At 41.0% G+C, this 19029-nt stretch overlaps 1 long non-coding RNA gene across 1 annotated transcript in view; it reads left to right on the top strand.

The window, feature by feature from the left end:
- LOC134159840 (uncharacterized) overlaps window positions 1–19029 on the top strand; it is a 188523-nt gene that overhangs the window by 47607 nt on the left and 121887 nt on the right. The window lies entirely within an intron of this gene.

The following is a 19029-nucleotide window of genomic DNA, read 5'->3' as shown; positions in this document are numbered from 1 at the left end:
AAACTTTTCTTTTTGAATGGATGTGTATACACACATTTTTAAGAAGTGTATCTCTTTGTAAATACACATATATAGAGAGTATATAAATATTGAAGTGGAATATAACCAGGCCTATCTATTGCTTTAGAGCAAAGTATGACTCTACTTGGATTCTCAAAGTTAGCTTAACAGTAATCAGGAGAAAAAAAAAATCTTTCCACCAGACAGGAACTGGCGAGGAAGAAGTTCCACATGCATTCAATGTGCTTCTGATATAAACCAAGAGAAAGACAAAAGTGGCAGATCCTTGTCACAATCATTTTGCAACATTTCAAAATACTTACCATAGTCTAATGACTTGTCTGGCAAGGATTCTGTTTGCTGAAGAACCTCCAGTACCTAAGCTTGTAAGTGGAAAATTACCTACAAACACTCTAGGTCCACTGAGACAATGAGGAACCTAAAATTGCTATGCAAGTTACACCAGCATCACTATAAGCACAATATTACAGTAGGAAATGGAGAAAAGCACTCATGTTGACAAGGAAAAGCATACTTCTGGGAAGCCTCTCTGATACACTGTGTGAAGGGTCAAAGGCAACCATTCAGCCTGAGGTATTGGTGCTCTCCCCATGTCTTCTCATTGTACAGTGCTATTCCAGAAGGGCAGGAAGATCACACTCCTGTCAGTAAATTAATAAGGGTGAAGATTCAAATGAAAACCACTTCCTCTGAGAGTACAGAATGAGTCTAAATGCACCAACACTCCCCGTGAGAGGGGAACACAGGGCTTCCTTGTGCTCTGGGAAAAGCCAAACAGAAGCAGCAGCTGCGCCCTACATGGATTTGCTAGATCCCCTGGCACATGATAGTCTGTGGAAACGCATGGGTCCTGCTCCCTCACTGCCAGATCCACAAGGAATGTGGGACTCTCCACCTAAGGGCCTGCAGTGCATGCTGCAGTTTCCTGCTTTTCCTGCTGGATTCTTCCAGGATTACAGAGATCCTCTGCTACAGCACCATGCTGTACCTGTGTTAGACATTAGAGCTGTGATTCTGAGGAAGCTGAAGCAGTCAGAATCACTTTACAATTGTTTCAAACCACTGGGAAGGATTTTACCATTTTTTGAGCTGCCACCTGTACAGATCAGGTAACTGGCTCCACCTCCCAAAGGAAGCTGCACCTTCAACAGGAAAGGAAGCAGAGCAATATTTTCTGGACAACGGCTCCTGTTTAGGTACCTCAGCAAAAGAGCAAAACCTCCACAATCTTCAGCATCCAACTATTCTAGCTGATAATGGCTTTTTGAGCGAAGAAGTCCTTGGCCTTTGCCTGCCTGAAAAATAAGACTGCAAAATGACACACAGGAAACATACAGAGCCAACAATTCCATGGGAACTGCTGGCTATCAAACTCTGATAAAAATCCAGCTGCCTGTATCCTATACGGCACCACCAGGTCCTTTTTCAATCCTGACCTCATTTCGGTAGAGAATGTGAAAGGTGTGAAGGATGCCCTTCCTTCCAGGCCCTTCCCTACATGCTTGGCCAAATCATAAGCAGACTTATTTAAAAGGAGCTAATGGAAGCTATGCATCAACCACAGCTCACACAGGCCAACAGCCAAATGACTCTGTTTACTGTAACCTCTATGCCTAGAGAAGTTTCTTTTGTTCTTAAAATAGCATCAGTCACTGCAGAATGGAGACACAAAGAAATTGAAGACTACATATATATACACATATATATTGTCACAGATCCTGGGTCTTGTACATAATATTCATTTTAATTATAGTTTTAATTTATTTGTATACTATAGTACTGCAGCTTCTGCAGATCAATGAATATATCAATAGTAGGTGTTAAATAAGAATATTAAAAGGCTCCTCTAATCCATAATTTACTTCATAGTAAACAATCTCTTCCTCTTAGATCATTACTATTGGAAATTTGGAACCTTATCTGAAAGGGTTTCCCTAATGCATTTCCTAGAGATTAAATTATTCATACAAATATGATTTACAGTATGATTTTTTTTAATTCAAGTTCAGTAGCACTGTGGGAATGTGCTATTTTCTTAACTGAGTGAGAATGAAAACTTGAGGGGAACATAGCAAACTCTGAGTTGGAACATATTTATTTTGATTTTATTTGTATCCCACATCGAAGTCCAGCCCAGGTCAAGATCTTATGGCCCAGGAACTCGGCAACACCATTCTAAGGAAAATGTCCCTGGCATAAAATAGCTTGCAAAATAAACACATGATGGAAAAAGGGGAGGCAAGACCCTGAGTATCACTATCCCACCTTCAAAAGCAGGGATGGAGATGCAGACTGCTGGAAGTCATAATGAGTTAAGCCACTGGACTCTATTGAACTCTATCATAAGATGATCATTGCTTACAAAGGGAGTATTTCTGGTACGAAAGGTCTCATTAATCTAGTGGAAAAAGCATGAGAAAATCTAATGGCCACGAGCCAAAGCTAGCCAAATTCAGAGACATGAAGGGTGACAATTTCTAAAAAGGGAAAGTAGGCCATTAGAGTTGCGACATTGGTACGCAGGGACACAGTGCCTTCTCCAGCTCCTGAAGGCACTGAAATAGAGCTGTCTGCCTAAAAAGGCAGAGATGCTGTATCCCAGAAGTCGCAGGCCTCATGCAAGAATCACTGCTCATATTGCACAGTCTGTGGTCATACTCAATGTCAAATTCTTCTGGCTTTAAACCGAGTCAAGAGCAAGCTCTCAAATTCCAACCTTTCATCTCAGCTACTTCCTCTCAGAGATCACGTAACCACTGAAAAGACACCACAAGCTAGACAAGAGAAAGGTGCCATCAACAGCTGCTGGTGTTAAACCATGCAGAGGAAGAAGCAGCAGGGAGTGGAAAAGAACATAGGGGTCTGTCAAAAATATCATGCCAACAGAACTTGATGTTTCTAACATTGACAGCAGCTGAAAAAAGAAACACATACACCACATTCCCTTCCTATCAGCTGAGGAAGGAAGAATTCCCTACAGCATTCCCTGAAATTACACTGTGAAGGAGAGGGTCAACAATACTATCATCTTTGACAACCACCACAGTCTTGGGAATGCACTGATGAGGTACAAACCAGGAATTAGCAGGTACTATCTATACATGTGGAAAATGATTTACACCTGCCTTTCATAGGGAATGGAAAGAGCTGAGCAGGTGTCCTGACAAAGCTGTCTTGCTCAGGCACTTTAATAAGCAGAACAATCTCTAGGTCTAGAGGAAAAATCCTGGTTTCAAGAAATTCAGTAGGGGAGTTGCCATAGCTGTAGTTTCCCCTCCAAATTTTACTCCCAGCTGAAGCACTAGCCTGCTGTACGACCTTGTATGGCCCTTCACTTCCCCATGACTCTCCCTCAGACTTTGCACGCTTTGGGGATCATCATGTGACTCTTTCTCTACGTATGTGCAATGCTTAGCATTTCAAGGACAGAGGTCCTTGGCATTTCCACAGTACAAATGCTATTAGTAACACCATTCACAGACCAATCCTACTCCAGCAATCACCATGTAGCTGGCTCACCTCAGTGGGCTACCTGACCCCTGCTTTTGGGAACAAAAGTCACAGCAGTGCTGAACCAGGAAGGATTGCCCACATGCTGGTGACAGGTGTTGATCTCTTCTTTGTACCAAACATGGAATAACATTACACCCCATACACTGTTCCATGACGCCACTGAAATCACAGGCATTGCGTTCACAGAGTTTGGCCTCAAAACTGACTGATTTCCTGTCCCTATATATGGCCCTTTTTTTGAAGTAGATGAACGGACACTAAGAGGAGGAGGGAAAAAATATTACTGTAATAAGCAAGAAAACTATGCTGAAGATCAATTTAAAATCCAACTGCATAAGAGTTTAATTACTTCCATTGCAATAATCAGACCAGCTTGAAGAACATTAAAAAGCACAAGTTTGGGGGCTTGGGAGGGGAGTGGGGAGGGAGTTGCTGGTTTGGGGGTTTATTTGGTTGGTTTCTCTAGCTAATCGTCTTACAACTGACCTTATGGGCAGAAAGAAATTACCTGCAAATAGCTTCATGATCTGTCATTCACATAGCCCACAAGAAAAAAAAGACTGTGGTTTCTTTTATTACAAGGGTTTGGACAGAGCTAGTCTTAAAATATTGAGAGGTAACTTTCCGCTCCAGTGCCTTGCAGCGCAGTTCTAAATAATGGCCACCAAACAGGAACAGGGGAGAAGAAACAACTTTTAATTAGCTGTACAGTGAGGGTCTTTGTCCCACTGAAAGATTTGATTATATTTCTGATAACCTTCACAGGGCTTGATATTGCATTACACTACACCATTCTTCTAAGCTGAAGAAATTTTCCACACACCCCAAACAGACTTAGCAAGAGTGAAAGAGTAACATCAGAACTCCCTTCCAGGTATTTTGGTGGGATTCTTCTGTTTGAGGTTACTCCACTGGGATGGAGCCAAGAGAGTTCGTTGGTGGAGCTGCAGTGGTGACATCAGCACACATCTTTGCCAACTCCTTGTTTACAGGGCTTGTTTGTAAACCTGTTTATGGGGTACATGATGTGCCTTATGTTAGTTCCTGAGAATAGGATCTGGCAGGTACAGACCAAAGTATTCTGCATAAACTCAGACAAGAAGTACCAGCTCTGATATTACCTGACATGCTGTGACCTTCAAGTGTCGCCCACTGGGATTATGTACCCCAAACTTTCATGGAATTGGACAAATCATGGAAAAAAAAAATGCCTCAGAAATTGAGGAAGCTGTTTTCTCCACAGCCCCTTCACTGCATTGTTGTGCACTTGCGAGGAACACATCTAGCACTGTGCTTCGCTCCCCCTTGCTAGTGGCCCACATATGGCACTAGGCAAGAAGAAAATCAGAACCTCTGTTCTATAGTAATGTTGGGAGAAAAGGTTTTGGATCCAGCAGAATTGTATGACGACAAATGATCCCACAAATAGGCATATGCAACTTAGATCATACATTTCCAGTTATTGCACCAGCCAAGACCTGTGCTGTACTTAGATAAGTGCTGTACTCAGATAAGTAGCTCTAATTTAGTAGGGCTCAGACAGCAGTCATTAACAGCAGGATTCCTTCTCCCTTTCCAAAACAGGGAAACCAGAAACCCCTTCACAAACTCTCTCCCTATAGGATACGGGAGATCTGATCTTCATAGCCCATGGACAGCTTATACTACAAGTGTAACTTCACTAAGGGATTAGCTCTAGCTCACAGCAACACAGCTGAGAGTAGGATCAAGCACTGTCATCTCCTCCTTTTGCTACTTATGGGGTTAGATGGAGTCTTCAATGTGCTGGCAAGGAGGCCAGCTCCAGCCATTATGTCTTACCTGCCATAAAACTGACAGATGGCAGACTGCAAAATTTAGTATCTTTGGTGATGAGCAGAGAATAAGTTCACATACAGCAAGTACAAAAAATAAATAGGTAATAATACAAACATATCCTGAAGCAGATGCACATTTATACCAGTGGCTTGGACTTACAACATACTGAGCAAGGAAGAAATCGACAGCCAGTAACATCCCTGGACAAAGCACAAACTGCCTGCATGGATAGATGCATATTCCCGAGGGGAGCTCAGGGAAAAAGGCTTTCTGTTCTGTTCTCTGTGTGTCCAGATATGGGCATACAAAGCAAGGAACTAAAAAAACTACCTCTTTGACTTCTTATTTCAGATTCTGTCATGAGTTCTGGCTGTGTTTACCCTCATGGAAACAGATCTCTTATCATTGTCCTTCCTCATACACCTTTCACAAGGTTAGATCACTGCTGGTTCACATGTCCTGGCAGGATGGCTGGGCAGGAGTTCCTTCTTGCTGTCTGGGCCCACCCATGCCTGCAGGTTTTCCACCCAAAGAATCTCCAAACACCTTTCTGCTGGAATTCAGTGGGGCACAAGCTCTCCAAAGGAAGGGTTCAGGGATGGTGAACCAGCTGGGGTAGCACATGTCCCTCTCTTGTAAAAGGCAGGCAGGATGGTTCTTCTGAGGACAAAATTGTGCTCCTCTCAGGCAGACTTGCTCTCTTTCTCAGGGAATGCAATGCCACAGTATCTCTAATGGCTGCCTGCTAGGCATACATACACTTCTGATTAAACTCTGCTATTGTAGATAGTGCAGGGTGGTCTAACCTCGACAGCTGTACGGAATGGATTTGGGTTTACATTTCCCCCTCCTGATTTCCACACCATGGGTTGCATCCTGCCTCTCCCTCCTCCAACACAGCAGTAACTGCCAAGCGTAGACTCAAGACCATCCACATAATGCCAGCAACAAGGCACTGCCACAGACTGCCATCTGATGGAGCCCACGATATTGGGTAAAACCCCTAGACATTTGCCCCTCAGCACCACCTCCTCCCAAAATACACACACCTCCTGTCAACAGCAGCAGCACTTTGGCTTTGTTGTAGGACATGCTTAGCTGCTGGAGTGAACAGCTGTAGTGCAAAACAGCTGTTCCCATCTCCTCCAGGGAAGGGACCAGCAGGCTGGATGGATCAGCACAGAAGCCTGTAGCTGACCTGCAGGCCACCACTTGGACAACACATAACACTTCCAGTAGGCGGTGGCATCTCCAGTGGCACTGAGGCAATGAAATGCTGCTCCTTCGACAGGGGGCTTGTAATGATGTACTAACATCTATAACACATGTATAACACCTAGTCATCCTTTATAAATAAAGCTTTTATTACACAGTCCTGCTTGAGAAGTTATTCTGAAGCATGATCCTTTTCTCTGAGAGGTTTTAAAGTCTTGCATTTTCACACAGTGAAGAAAGGAAGTATTTTCCCTCTCCCCTTCTTCTTGCCACTGCCTTTCCATTAAGTCTTCTACACAGTTCTGTTTGTATTAATTATTCCCTCAACCTCCTCTCTTCCTGAAGAATTAAAAAGGTGTTTTGGAGAAAACCATGGGGTTTAGCAGAAGTCAACAGATAAGCACTAGTCTGGGATCATCCAACTCCCTAACCATCAGTTTGAAGTTATTTGCCTAAGACTTATTTTAACTCCTTAGAGCGGACCGACTGATGGTAAGCCCAAACATTCATTTTCATCCTAGTGCTGTGCACATTTATCTCTTTTTTTTTTTACTAATAATTACTGGGATGAAGAGCAAAGCATACAGCTACCAGCACTGTTACAGTAAATAATTAACCACTCAGAATTTAATATACATCTCTGCAAATGTTTCTCTCATATGAAGGCCTTCTACAAATTTGGAAGTATGGTAAATCATCCAGCAAAATGAGCTTGGTCAGTGCAAGGCAGGGGAAAGAGAATTCAGCTGAGATGTAAATTCCAATTTCAAACTGAGGAACACTTTCTCTCAGCCTTGTAACATCACATAGCACTTTTTAAATCAATTGAAACACCCTAAAAGACAATTTTGCAACATCATCTATTGAGTGGATCTTCAGGTACTAACAAAAACTTTATAACATATCTTCAGGGAGTCTGACTTTGCCAGTGAAAGTCACTGCATCCTTTAGTCATTTTCATATATGGCATTTATTCAAATCTCGAGAAAGCTCTTCGCTCCAATACCAGAATGGTTGCTATGACAAGAAATGTTTTGCTGAAAAAAAACAAGCAGAAGCACAACCTGCTATATTACACTTCAGTTCAAGGTGTGAGGCCTCGCTTACAGGAAAAGTTATCATGAATTTTCAGCAAGGTGATACTCTAAAAATCTTTCCAGCTTTAACCCACTTTCATTCTTGCAAAAGAATTCGTCTCCTGGTATATTTTTAAAGTAAGAGAGAGAACTATTTCTTAGCTATATAAAGAAGTTTTTAAGATCTCTTCCTCTCTTTTTGCCCCAGTTCCAGTGGTTTTGCCATTGCTGGTGTTACTGATTGAGCCTTTCTAAGCAGCACTTGGACAACATATTCACCTCCTGCTTATTTGATCTTTCCCATAACAGAATATACTGCTTAGGCCTTCAAAAGCAGTCTGCTAGAAACTAAAACAACTTAAAAATAGAAACGGCTGTAAAAAGTTAGATTAATACTGGAGTAAGGAAATCAGAATGTTGTATTCTAATTAGTTGGCAGGTGGTTCATGATCATGATAGATTCCATACTCTAGTTGACACATTTTCAGATGTTAATGTCCTCTAGAGGAATAAACTGTGTTGTAATGACTGGAATAATGGCTTTTAAGGTGAACATTTGGCTTATTATGGTTTCAAGCCTTGGCACTCAATGTACATAGGTGTTAGGCTACTCGCTCTACAAAAGGAAATAATTATTATCGTATAATGAAAAAAGAAGAGGTTTACAGAAAAGGGGTTGTGAAGAGGATCTGAATCATAGAGAGAACAACCTCCTTCATCAGTGAGAAACAATAGTTAATCAAGTACTGTACATAACATCGCAGACAAGCAATCGCAGGCATCCCAAGAGCCACAATGTTCTGGATAATTGCAGCAAGTTTCTTGGTGACTGTATGGTTTCAACAGAAGTAAAACTCCAGTGCCCTGCTTCCTTCTCTCTCACTCTTTCCTCCCAACACTCATGGAGAGCTGGTTTTCTCAGGGGAAGGAATGGAGGCAGGCTGTACAAAAGAAACAACAAGCAAGGGGGAAGTTGTGCTTTAAGTTCAGTCCCATGGCACCCAGTAACCAGTGCAAGAAAGGCATCTGCTGAGATGCAATAAGGCCAATCTCAAGGACTGCCATTTCTGGACTGTAACAAAGGATCTGACTCTTTTGTCTGTGAACCATATGCTCCTTACAGGCAAGTATGGAAAATCCACACTTTCCTTCTCCTCTAATGTTCCCACATTCTCCACCTACAAACATACACACAAACACATACTAAAGCCTAAGCCAGCCTAAATATTTACACAACATGGACAAGAACACAGCTCATGCAGAATCAGCATAATTCCCTAAACAACTTTTCTTTGGCTGCAAGTTCCCTTCCAAGTACTTTCTCAATACCCAAAAGTTCCCATGCACAACCATGCAGTTGCATTCTCCTCTAACAATCTACTTGTCATCACAAGTGGAATTAACCCAGTTTGCGCCCACTGATGATTCCATGGCCAGAGATGTATCCCACTATCGTCATATCAGTGACTTGTGTTTCAGTGTCAAGGGCACTATAATGATTCATGCCTTCCCAAGACAAGCAGACTCATCTGTTGAGCAGCAGTCATGGCCTTATTTGCTGGAGAATTGCACAATCCTACCTTTGCCCCTGTAACATTGCTTTAAATGTGTCCTCTGTCAAGAGCCATTCTGCAATCAGCATTGCTAACCATATGTTATTAATTAAGTAATTTTACAAAATTAGAAATACAAATCACATTGTTTTCAACCAAAATAACGATCTCCCAATTATTCTGCCAACAGAAATGACTTGTAGCTTTTGGCAGGTCTTTTCCCTTTGGCCATTGTTTTCTTAGTTATTAACAAGGTTACAGTTGGTCCTTTTGATTAAAAAGCTTTTTGGCCAGAATCACTGCTATGGGAAAACAAAACCTGAAATTCAATATCCTTCTAGAATTCTTTTGAAATTTGATCTCAGCTCCAATGAGGGAGGAAGGTGAGGGGCCACAGGGGACAGATTTTGTAACTTTTCAATTTTCTGTCCAACCTAAGATTCTTAAAGATGAGGCAAATAGGACTGGAAAGCAAAAAAAGAGTATTTTGTTCACTTGTCCCCCTGTAAGGTACACACCATATTACTTAAGAGCTGACAGTGACTATAAACTTTTAAAAAATATGAGTTAGGCTCATGGAGTGTAGGTTAGAATAAGGCTACATAGCAAGGTGTATCTCCATGACTCTTTCAAAGTAGAGCATCCACATAGCCCTAGAAGATTCTTTCAGCCACTCTGGAGGAAAACAAAATTCAGGACCACAGAATCTGTGGCCTTCTTGAACTAGAAAAGAATCTTTAAAAGGTATATTTATTAGTGAATATACACAAAGAAATATCATTAAAAAATATTTTTAACGTTACCAAAATAACAACAGAATCATAGAATGGTCTGGGTTTGAAGGAACCTTAAAGATCACCTAGTTCCAACCCTCCTGCCATGGGCAGGGACACCTTCCACTAGACCATGCTGCTCAAACCCTGTCCAACCTGCCAGGGATAGGGCACCCGCAATATAACTGATCAACAATTGATTGTAAGAACTAGATTTCAACACAAGACCTGATCCTGCTAAACATACCTCCAAAATCAATCCATGTCCTTTAGCCCTTAATACTAAGAACAGTTTCATCTTAGATTACTTAGAAAGTAAAGTGTATGCAATCGGGTACTGCTGTACTCCGACTGGCACAAAGCTTAGTGCTTAAACCTTCAGCAAAATTAAACTTCTATGCATTTGCAGTCATATGAGAACCTTCAGAAGTACAGACTGGCTTCATCCCTGTGCAATACTTCAATAAGTAACACCCCAAAAATAAATAAAAATAAAAAACAGGGAGGAAAGACTTGTACTATGCTTGATCCTTCAAAAAAGGTTATTAAACAAGATGGTGAGCTGTTCCTGTCATATTTGTGAGATTCAACATCATACAGAGGGTCATAAATGTGCAGTAGCAGAAACAAGGAAAAGCATAAGGAGCATTTCCAGGTTTCTCTATGAACTGGCTTGTGGCAGGTACCTCAGATTGGATGTTTAAAGAAGTATTTTAAGTACTTCAAGCTTGGAAGATTTTAAGGCTTGGGCATAATTGTCTAAACAATTCAGAAAACTGTGCACAACTCTGTGCATCAGCGACACAATGAATCGAGCCTACCCTTCTCCCTTGTTTTGCTTTCTTGCTCCATCAGAGAGAACAAGTACAGACAAGAAATCCAACAGTAACCATGTGGAAACATCATTTTCAAGAAATAACACACCAGATTTTTCACTAGACAAACTGAAGGGAGCTGGATATTTTCCTTTTTTCTTTTGCACCAACTAAACATCTGGCCCCTAAAAAGAGCATACCACTATTTGCTGTAATTATTGCTCTATGCAGGACATTGCTGTATGCAGGTTATTTCAGCAACTTTCAGATCTCAACCTTTGCAGCATCACAGCAGAAGTCCTAGTACAGCTACTACTGGCCATATGGACATTTTTCCCTTCCCCAGTCATGCAGCTAGAATAAATGCCACCTCTTCTGCTCTGACATGGTGCTTTGCCTGGGAGCAAACCAAGAAATTCCTTACCCAAGAAACCCTTGTCCAGAGCCAGTTCACTCTACTATTGGGAGGAGGGAAGCAAGGAGGGAGGCAGGGGGAGGAAAAAAAAAAAATAAAAAAAATGTCAAGCTCTTCAAAATTAACCCTTCAAAAGAGAACAGTGAAAAGCAAATGTTGAATGTTATCATTCTGACTGCAGAGATAGCAAAGCTAAAATTAAGTTGTGAAGTAGTCTTGCTTGACCTTAGAAGAAAAGATCATGCATTTCAAGACTTCTCACTATTAGTAAGATTTATGCAATGCTGCACCAGTGACACTCACAGAATGTGCATTATGCTTGGCAAGTGGCCTGCAATCCAGCCACTTACTTCCATCATGTATTATAATGCAGAAACAGAGTCACACCTGCAAAGCCTATGACAAATGACATTTCATTAACTTTGAAGACTGCTGGATCATTTTCCCAGGTTACACGTGAGCCAGGCCATAACAGTCCTTTCAACAGCCCATCATGAAAAGAAAGTCACTATAATGTCTCAAGTATTTCAGGGAGTAAATACTTCTCAATTTGTTAATGATAAAGTTCTGTGTCAATTAGATGTAATGGGATAAAAGCCTATCATTAGAGATCCCAGGCCACACAAATTTAGAATGGTATTTCCCATTGCTCCCTGTGTCACTTCCCCACCTCCCTTTCTCGCTCTTCTATTTATTTAATTTTTTACTATTTCAAGTGACTAGCAGAATGGTCCAGTACATTTCACACAGTGTGCTTTCATGTCAGACAATCTTTCCAGGTATTTTATGTCATTCCCGTGATGATTTCACAGGATAAACAAATCAAACTGGAAGGTTTTACAAACATGAAAATGTCAACAGAAGAACACAGGATATTGTAACACCTTAGCCGCTTTCTTTCCAAATAGAAGGATTCTTTTCTCCTCAATCTGCCTTAACTTAGTTCCAACAACCAAAGCCTGTCTAAATCATACATATTACAGATATAGTAGGGCATTAGTCTGTGCTGCTGATAGAGGGCTTACAAAACAGCTCCTTCTACAACACGTCAATGTTTTGCTCACTGTGACTTCTGTTGCCCTTAGTAATAGCACTTCTCTCTGCTCTCGTGGAAGGAGAGATGGGGATTACCCACATGTATAAAGCTAAGTACATTTTTAACATCTTTGCTGCACCAGGGCTCAAGACTGAACAACAAGGCTTCCTTGTGAAACTTAATACAGCTTAGACTGAGGCCTGCAATTGAATCCCACAGGCATGCAAGGTTCTGCAGACAACAGATCCATGGCAGAATTCAGCTTGAGAGCACTAACTGCACCCCAGTGGCCTCACAGAAATCTAGGGAGCAGGACAGCATTCACCCCACCTTTGCGGTTAGGTTACTTCTCCAGGCTGTTTCAGAGAACATGAGGATCATAGGGTTAAAGTCCTGTAATATTCCTGCAGAAAGCAAGTGGGGAAGCACACACTGTGATAAACCAGCATGTCTCCCTTCTGCCTGGCCAAAGGCAGAGCCTGCCTAAAGCAAGAGGCAAGAGTCTGGCTCCTTAATGTAGAACATTAGTCCACCAATCTCCACTCAAACTTACCCCGAAGAAGGTATCAGGAACATTACAATCCTTCACAATTAAACTGTCCCCTCTGAACAATATCAGGGTGCACATCAGATCACAGCTTACACACATCACTGTCAGAAAACACGTACAAATCCTCCCTCTGAATGAGGGCTGCCCTCTATGCCATCTCATTACACATTCAGATATCAGAGCCTTCCTCTTGCTCTGAGCCTTGCTCATCCATGAAGAAATTCAATCAGGATTAAACTGCATGAACTGCAAAGTTCTAGAGCTGCCAGAGCTCTGTTGGTGTTTGTTGGCCTCTCAAGAAATCATGCTGGTAACATTTATACTGTACTGAAAAACTATTTGCAGCTTGAAAGCAAGAAGCACACAAACAAAATTTTAACATTCATTAACTACAACCTGTGGAGCCAACTGGAGATGTATCTCTATTAGGAGCACTTTAACTGCAAAGATGCAAATGAACTTGACAAAATGTAAAGCACCCATGATGAGAAATGAAGAAATTCAGGTGATAACGTGGCAACGTCATGTTGCTATTCCCTAAAGAAAGCAAACTCCATGAGTAAAAAAACATCTTTGCTATTGTAAACATGCTTACAACCAACCTTATACTACCCACACTGCTCTGGGAGCTGGAAGCTACATTTTATGGCATTTGGTACAGGAAAAACTATCTGAAAGAAGCCTGGCATGTACAGATGGCCCATAATAATTAGCCCTATCTAGTGTGTTGATCCACCTAAACCAGGGTATACTATTTTAGACTGACTCAGAAGGCTCTGAATCAAACACCACTACAACAATCTAAACTAGGTACTGATTGATTTATGTCAACATTATTTTATCTTAAAACACACTATGGCAGGCTTCAGCCATTAATTTTTCCTGTTTAGGAGTTGAAGTTTGTGTGTGTCTGTATTACTATTATATTTCAACTACATACCCTATAGTAAATAATCTTAATGATCAAATGACAGGCTTCATATCTCTCTGAGCAGAGTTCATCTGATTTATTAAAATGACACCAGACATTTACTCAAGAAATAAACAGAACTGACATTATAGGATGATCTGAGGGGAACGCTCCAGGGTAAATACTGAGAGAAAGGAGTGGTTATGCATTCCATTCTTTTGTATTTCTTGCCTTATTCTTTACTTTATTCTTTCTAATGTTCATATGAGTATTGCAATACCTTTTGTGATCTTTAGACAGTAATTTCTGAAAAGAAGTCCTTGTTAAATGGTCAGCCTTTACAGAAGAAGGCCACTTGCTTTAATCTGGAAAAAGCCAGAGACTCTTTGTCTGCAATACAGTCTTAGTGAAACTGACTACTTGCTCTGCAGTAGGGTCCCCACTTGACAGGGAGTCATTGAGAAGCTCTGGATAAACCTCTTTGCCTCATCTCTAGTGATTACATAAGAACAAGATTGTTGTCCTTCATCCCCATTCCCAGAAAACATCAATCATATTTACCTTGTTAAGATCATGGGTTTGTGTTTGTTAATAACAATAAAGGGAAACAAAAGGAAAGGGAGGAAAAATACACACCAAAAAAGATAAACCTCACAGACTAAGCACAAGTCCAGAGCTTCCTCTCATAACAAAGAGAAAATGACATGGATCCCTTCAGTAACAGTAAGAAGTTGTGTGGGTCACTTTTGGTAGCCAATTAAATTAAAACTTAAGGTAGCTGTTCTGTTATTTGCATAGTCTAATGCAACATAATACCTGTTTCAAGACACTGCTCTGGCAATCATCTATCCCTGCCTGCATCACTGCAGAAAGCAAACCCCCTCAAAGTGAAAGAAGGGAGGAGTTATTCAAATAATTCTAGTTATTCTTAAGGAAGTTGCAAGGATTCACACTCAAAAATACATGGAAAAAACCTCAAAAGCCTTACAATGACATTTATGGGAGCAAATTGTTTTCCATGCTCACACACCAACTAAAGACAAAAGAAAAAGAAGTGGGTTAGTGTCATTTTTAAAATCACAGTCAAGAGCCCAACAGAGTAAGATGCATCTGAAGAATAGAAACAAAATGTCAGAGCCAGGAGGACCACAAAGAACTTCTTTACAGCTTTCAGTTTTACAGAAAAGTACTCTGATGGTCTGGCGACTTCTGGTGAGAAGATACACCCTCAGACAATGAAATAATATCCGCAGACAGTACAAGAGGCCAGTTAAGGCTTGCAGCACAGCACAAGAAGTAGCAACAGCACCTAGAAGGCAACTCTAGGTGGTCTAGCAGCATGTAAGCATTACCTTCTCACCTTTTTCTGACATGTGATTTGACAGTCCTTAATCAAAGCTGAAGCAAGGCCCAACAGCTCTCACTCCTTCAAAAAGAGAGTGCTTCAAGCTTGTACATAAGGAAGGGGAAGAGCCTGTAACATACACTGACTACATAAACATTAAGAAACACAATGTGAATGAGACATATCACAAGTCCTTTGCCCTGGTTACACTAACAGGGACAATGCTAAAACCTGGATTACCTTGCCTGACATCATTAAAACCATAGTTTAAGAGCGTTCCCCTAAAATCGCAGTATCAGCAAGGCCACCTCACCAAAAACACCACCTCTGACACAAATCTTTTCGCCTCCCCTCACATACAGGATCATCTAATACCATGCCCTCCCATTCTCCCCTCAGAGGGCAGATCTATGCAGGGAGATGTCCTGTCCTCTAGGCCAGAAGGTTCAGGTTTCTTAAAGCACTGGTTTTAAGTTTAAACTGCTTTAGTTTTACAGCTGAAACGGTGATATAAAATATAATTTTGCCATTCAAGATTGCTCCATCTGCAACATGGGCCCTACACATGAAGGGCCCTATCTGCAACTGGCATAATTCAAAATAATGCTTCTTTAGCCAGCAATAATACGAGCAGAACTCACAGCTTCAAACTCACTGGTATTATCACCACAACCACTGAAGACAGCTGGAAAATTATATTTAGCTACAACCAGCAAGTTAACCTGGTGCTGTCGTGAAAAACGTGTCTGCTTCCTTGACTCATCCATCATCAAGGCATAATAAACTTGTAATCAAAATTATATCACTTCAACTGTTGCTGCCAATCTTTCCTTAATGGACTTAATTTAATAATTTTTTTAAAATAAAAAGTTTCCATGTGTGTCTACAGTAGACAACAACAGTAACAATGGCCTCATAAGGACTGTGGAAAAAAACCAACCTACTTCACACTGGCAAAGTGCTCTGCCTACCAGATGTTACTGTGGCTCCACAGGGCTGGAGAGACTTACTCTCACAGCGCAGAATTGAGCTTAACTGACCTTTTGAGTGAAAAGAGTTAATCTTTTCTTTTCCCAATTCTGTTTTCTTTGCCACTGGCTGGAATCCAACCAGGAGGGTTGTTTGCTGTTGTTTCAGGGGGGTCTGGGGGTTTGGGAGAGTTAGGTCCCCACAGGTAACATTGCAAAGTCTCACTGTAACTTTCATGAGATGGCAAATTGCTATTCCCCTTCAGATACTTTCCTCATTCAAAAGTTTTGCTGTTTTCCTTTCTTCTACTCACTCATGAAGATGAGACCAATTCAATGATTACTGGAGTTCTGGGCTTTTCTGCTGAGCTTCAAAAATACAATTACTTCTTTCGCTAGATGAAAATAGCACCACTACAAAGTAGAAAGGTAAATTAAGTTCCACAGTCAAGGCAGAGACTCACATCCAGATTCAGCAGACTGAGAGATTTTGAAACTTAGGATGGCAAAACCTCTGCCAAAGTCACTGGGAATTTTGCTTGGGTCTCAACATCAAAGGAGTATTATTATGGTATTTTCAGCACCTACAGACCAGTTTCTACCAGCTTTAGTCCCAGTCTTTTAATCACAAAGCAAACCCAAGATTAACAGAGAGTGAAGTGAATCAAAACCAGAGAAGATTCCCTTCAGTTGGAGCAAAAGTACTGTTTCTATTTAAACTAAAGCAGTACTTAGACAAACAAATGGCTTTTAAGTTGCTATGGGCACATTTTGGCTTGAAATAAGAAAGATTATTAAAACAACAACTTAAATACAATTCTGGATCAACATTCTTGAGGCCAACAAACCTAGAGTAGTTAAGGCTGTTGACAGGATTTTTTAACAGGACTATGCAACATCATTGTCTAGTGGAGGGCTGATGTCCATGTCCAAGAATCCAACTTAACTTGTTACACTGATGCCCTCTCTGTGATACTCAGGAAGCACCAGAGGCATGGACACACAGTTTATGAAGAAAAGGGGAGAGGGAAAACAGTAAAAATCCCTTTTTTCCTCAATGGATGTGCATAATAACTTGGTTTCCATCTAAAAAAAAAAATAATAAAATAAAAAGCTAAGGGCTTTGGCAGCTAGTATTGATTCTCTACCAGGCTTCTTCTGGGAAATGAGTATTTTGCATTCACACTCTGGGATACAAACAGGGAATTCATCTTGGGACTCAGCCAGTGTAATGTTATACCAATGTGTTGATTCAGAAGCAAAAATCTTCAAAGAGACTCAAGCTGCTGAAATTCTGGAGAGAAAAAAGGAAGGACCAATATGCAAGTAACTACATGTGTCAATGGGCTGTGACTGAAACTAAAGGACTTGACTTTGCATTCCTCCTAAATTCAGTGGGGAAACTGGGGCAGGAGAGGTGAATCACCAGAAGTTTTGCTCAAGGAATGTAAAACAGAACACAAGGTCCATGGCCCCATTGGTATTTTACAACTATATAATGCTGGTGATTTCATTAGAGCCAGCCCAGATTTATTAAAAACCAGAATCAAACCTTAGGTCTAAGGAAGCCCTTAAAATAAGTCTTTACTAATGCCTTATTATTTTAATGGTGTAAATCCACAGGAAACAGGCTATCCAAGATTTACAGTAGTGCTAGTGAAAGCGAGATTCAAAACTTAACATACAAGTTTCTTGGATCTGTGATATGCTCATTTGCTAGTTTAAGCACAGGCATGAAAATCATCAGTGACCTAAGAAGAGAAAAGAAACCTGTGAAAATTAGACCTTGCCTCAAAAAAACTTCACAGATAAAGTTACTTAAAAAAAAAAAAATAGGTATTTGTGACTATCATCCTGTGCTGGTGAACACAAGCATCATTTCATTAACAGAGGAACAATCATTCCTGGCCACCAGCCACTGCTTGACCATTTTTCTGAATGGGGCACAGCACAGATGTGCTCACCTCAAACAACATGCCTAGCATGACTTATTATGCCAGCTAGGCTTGACGGGTAGTAAGCAAGGAAGACAAGTCAACACCTGCTTAGCCCTTCTGGTAAATCCACATCACTTCATTCCTAAAGAAGTGCAAAGCCTTTCGAGTCCTCGGGACATGGCTCGCTGCACCACCTGGGGTCCTGTCCTCCAGTCTGCAGTTGAGAAAGTGCTGCCCTTTTCCACTCTGTATTTGTAATCTATCAGGATCCTAAAATGAAGAATAAAGGACCTGATCTGCTTCTTGCTTACACCATTGTAAATTAGAAACAAACCCATCAGCATTAGCAGCCTTACATGAGTATAAAACAGGTGTGAGAGTAGAAACAGGCCTATAAACTCAGATGAATTTAGAAGGCAATGTATTACTTTCCAATCGTGGAGAGATTACATTACATTATATATATACACACATACACACACACATACACACAGAGCATTTTTAAAACCTCTCCAAGAAATCCAACAGAAACTAAGCAGAGCATATGGAAATTTAACTGGTTGCTCATAAAAAGCTGTTAATATGTGCCAAAGTCAAAAGACACAGTGCAGTCTACTACACAGGCTTGTTAAAAAAGAAGCAAAGCAGCATTTTTAACTACAACTACCTGATAGGTGGAACAGCAGCTTCACTTAATCTTAGAAATACAATATTTTTGTATTTTTAAAGATTCTGAGCGCTGAGGAACTTTTTCCTTTCGGTTTCGTTGTTGCTGTTTGGGGTTTTTGTCCCTGAACCTCTGGAGCAGATTTCCAGGGCTTAAAAAAACCCAGCATTTCTTGCCGCTGCCTCCGGCCTATTTGATGTTCCTTTGCTGCCACCAAGTGGAAAAGAAGCAATAAAGCTAAAATTTGCGAAAAGGGCCTGTAGCTGGCACCATATAGCAAAGGTCTCGTCTAAATTCGCTTTCCTTTCCTAGTTTTAACTTCGGCCGCTACCTCCTCCGGGGCTGGCTGCAGAGAGAGAAAAGGCACAGCCACCGCCATTATCAATTAACCACAGGGTCCTCTGCAGTAAAGCCACC

Source organism: Pezoporus occidentalis, unplaced genomic scaffold (genome assembly GCF_034315485.1).
Source record: "Pezoporus occidentalis ecotype Australia unplaced genomic scaffold, CSIRO_AGI_Poc_V1 ctg10, whole genome shotgun sequence".
Lineage (NCBI taxonomy): Eukaryota > Metazoa > Chordata > Aves > Psittaciformes > Psittacidae > Pezoporus > Pezoporus occidentalis.
Note: the sequence above shows the minus strand (reverse complement) of the source record. Positions and strands in the feature narration are given on the sequence as shown.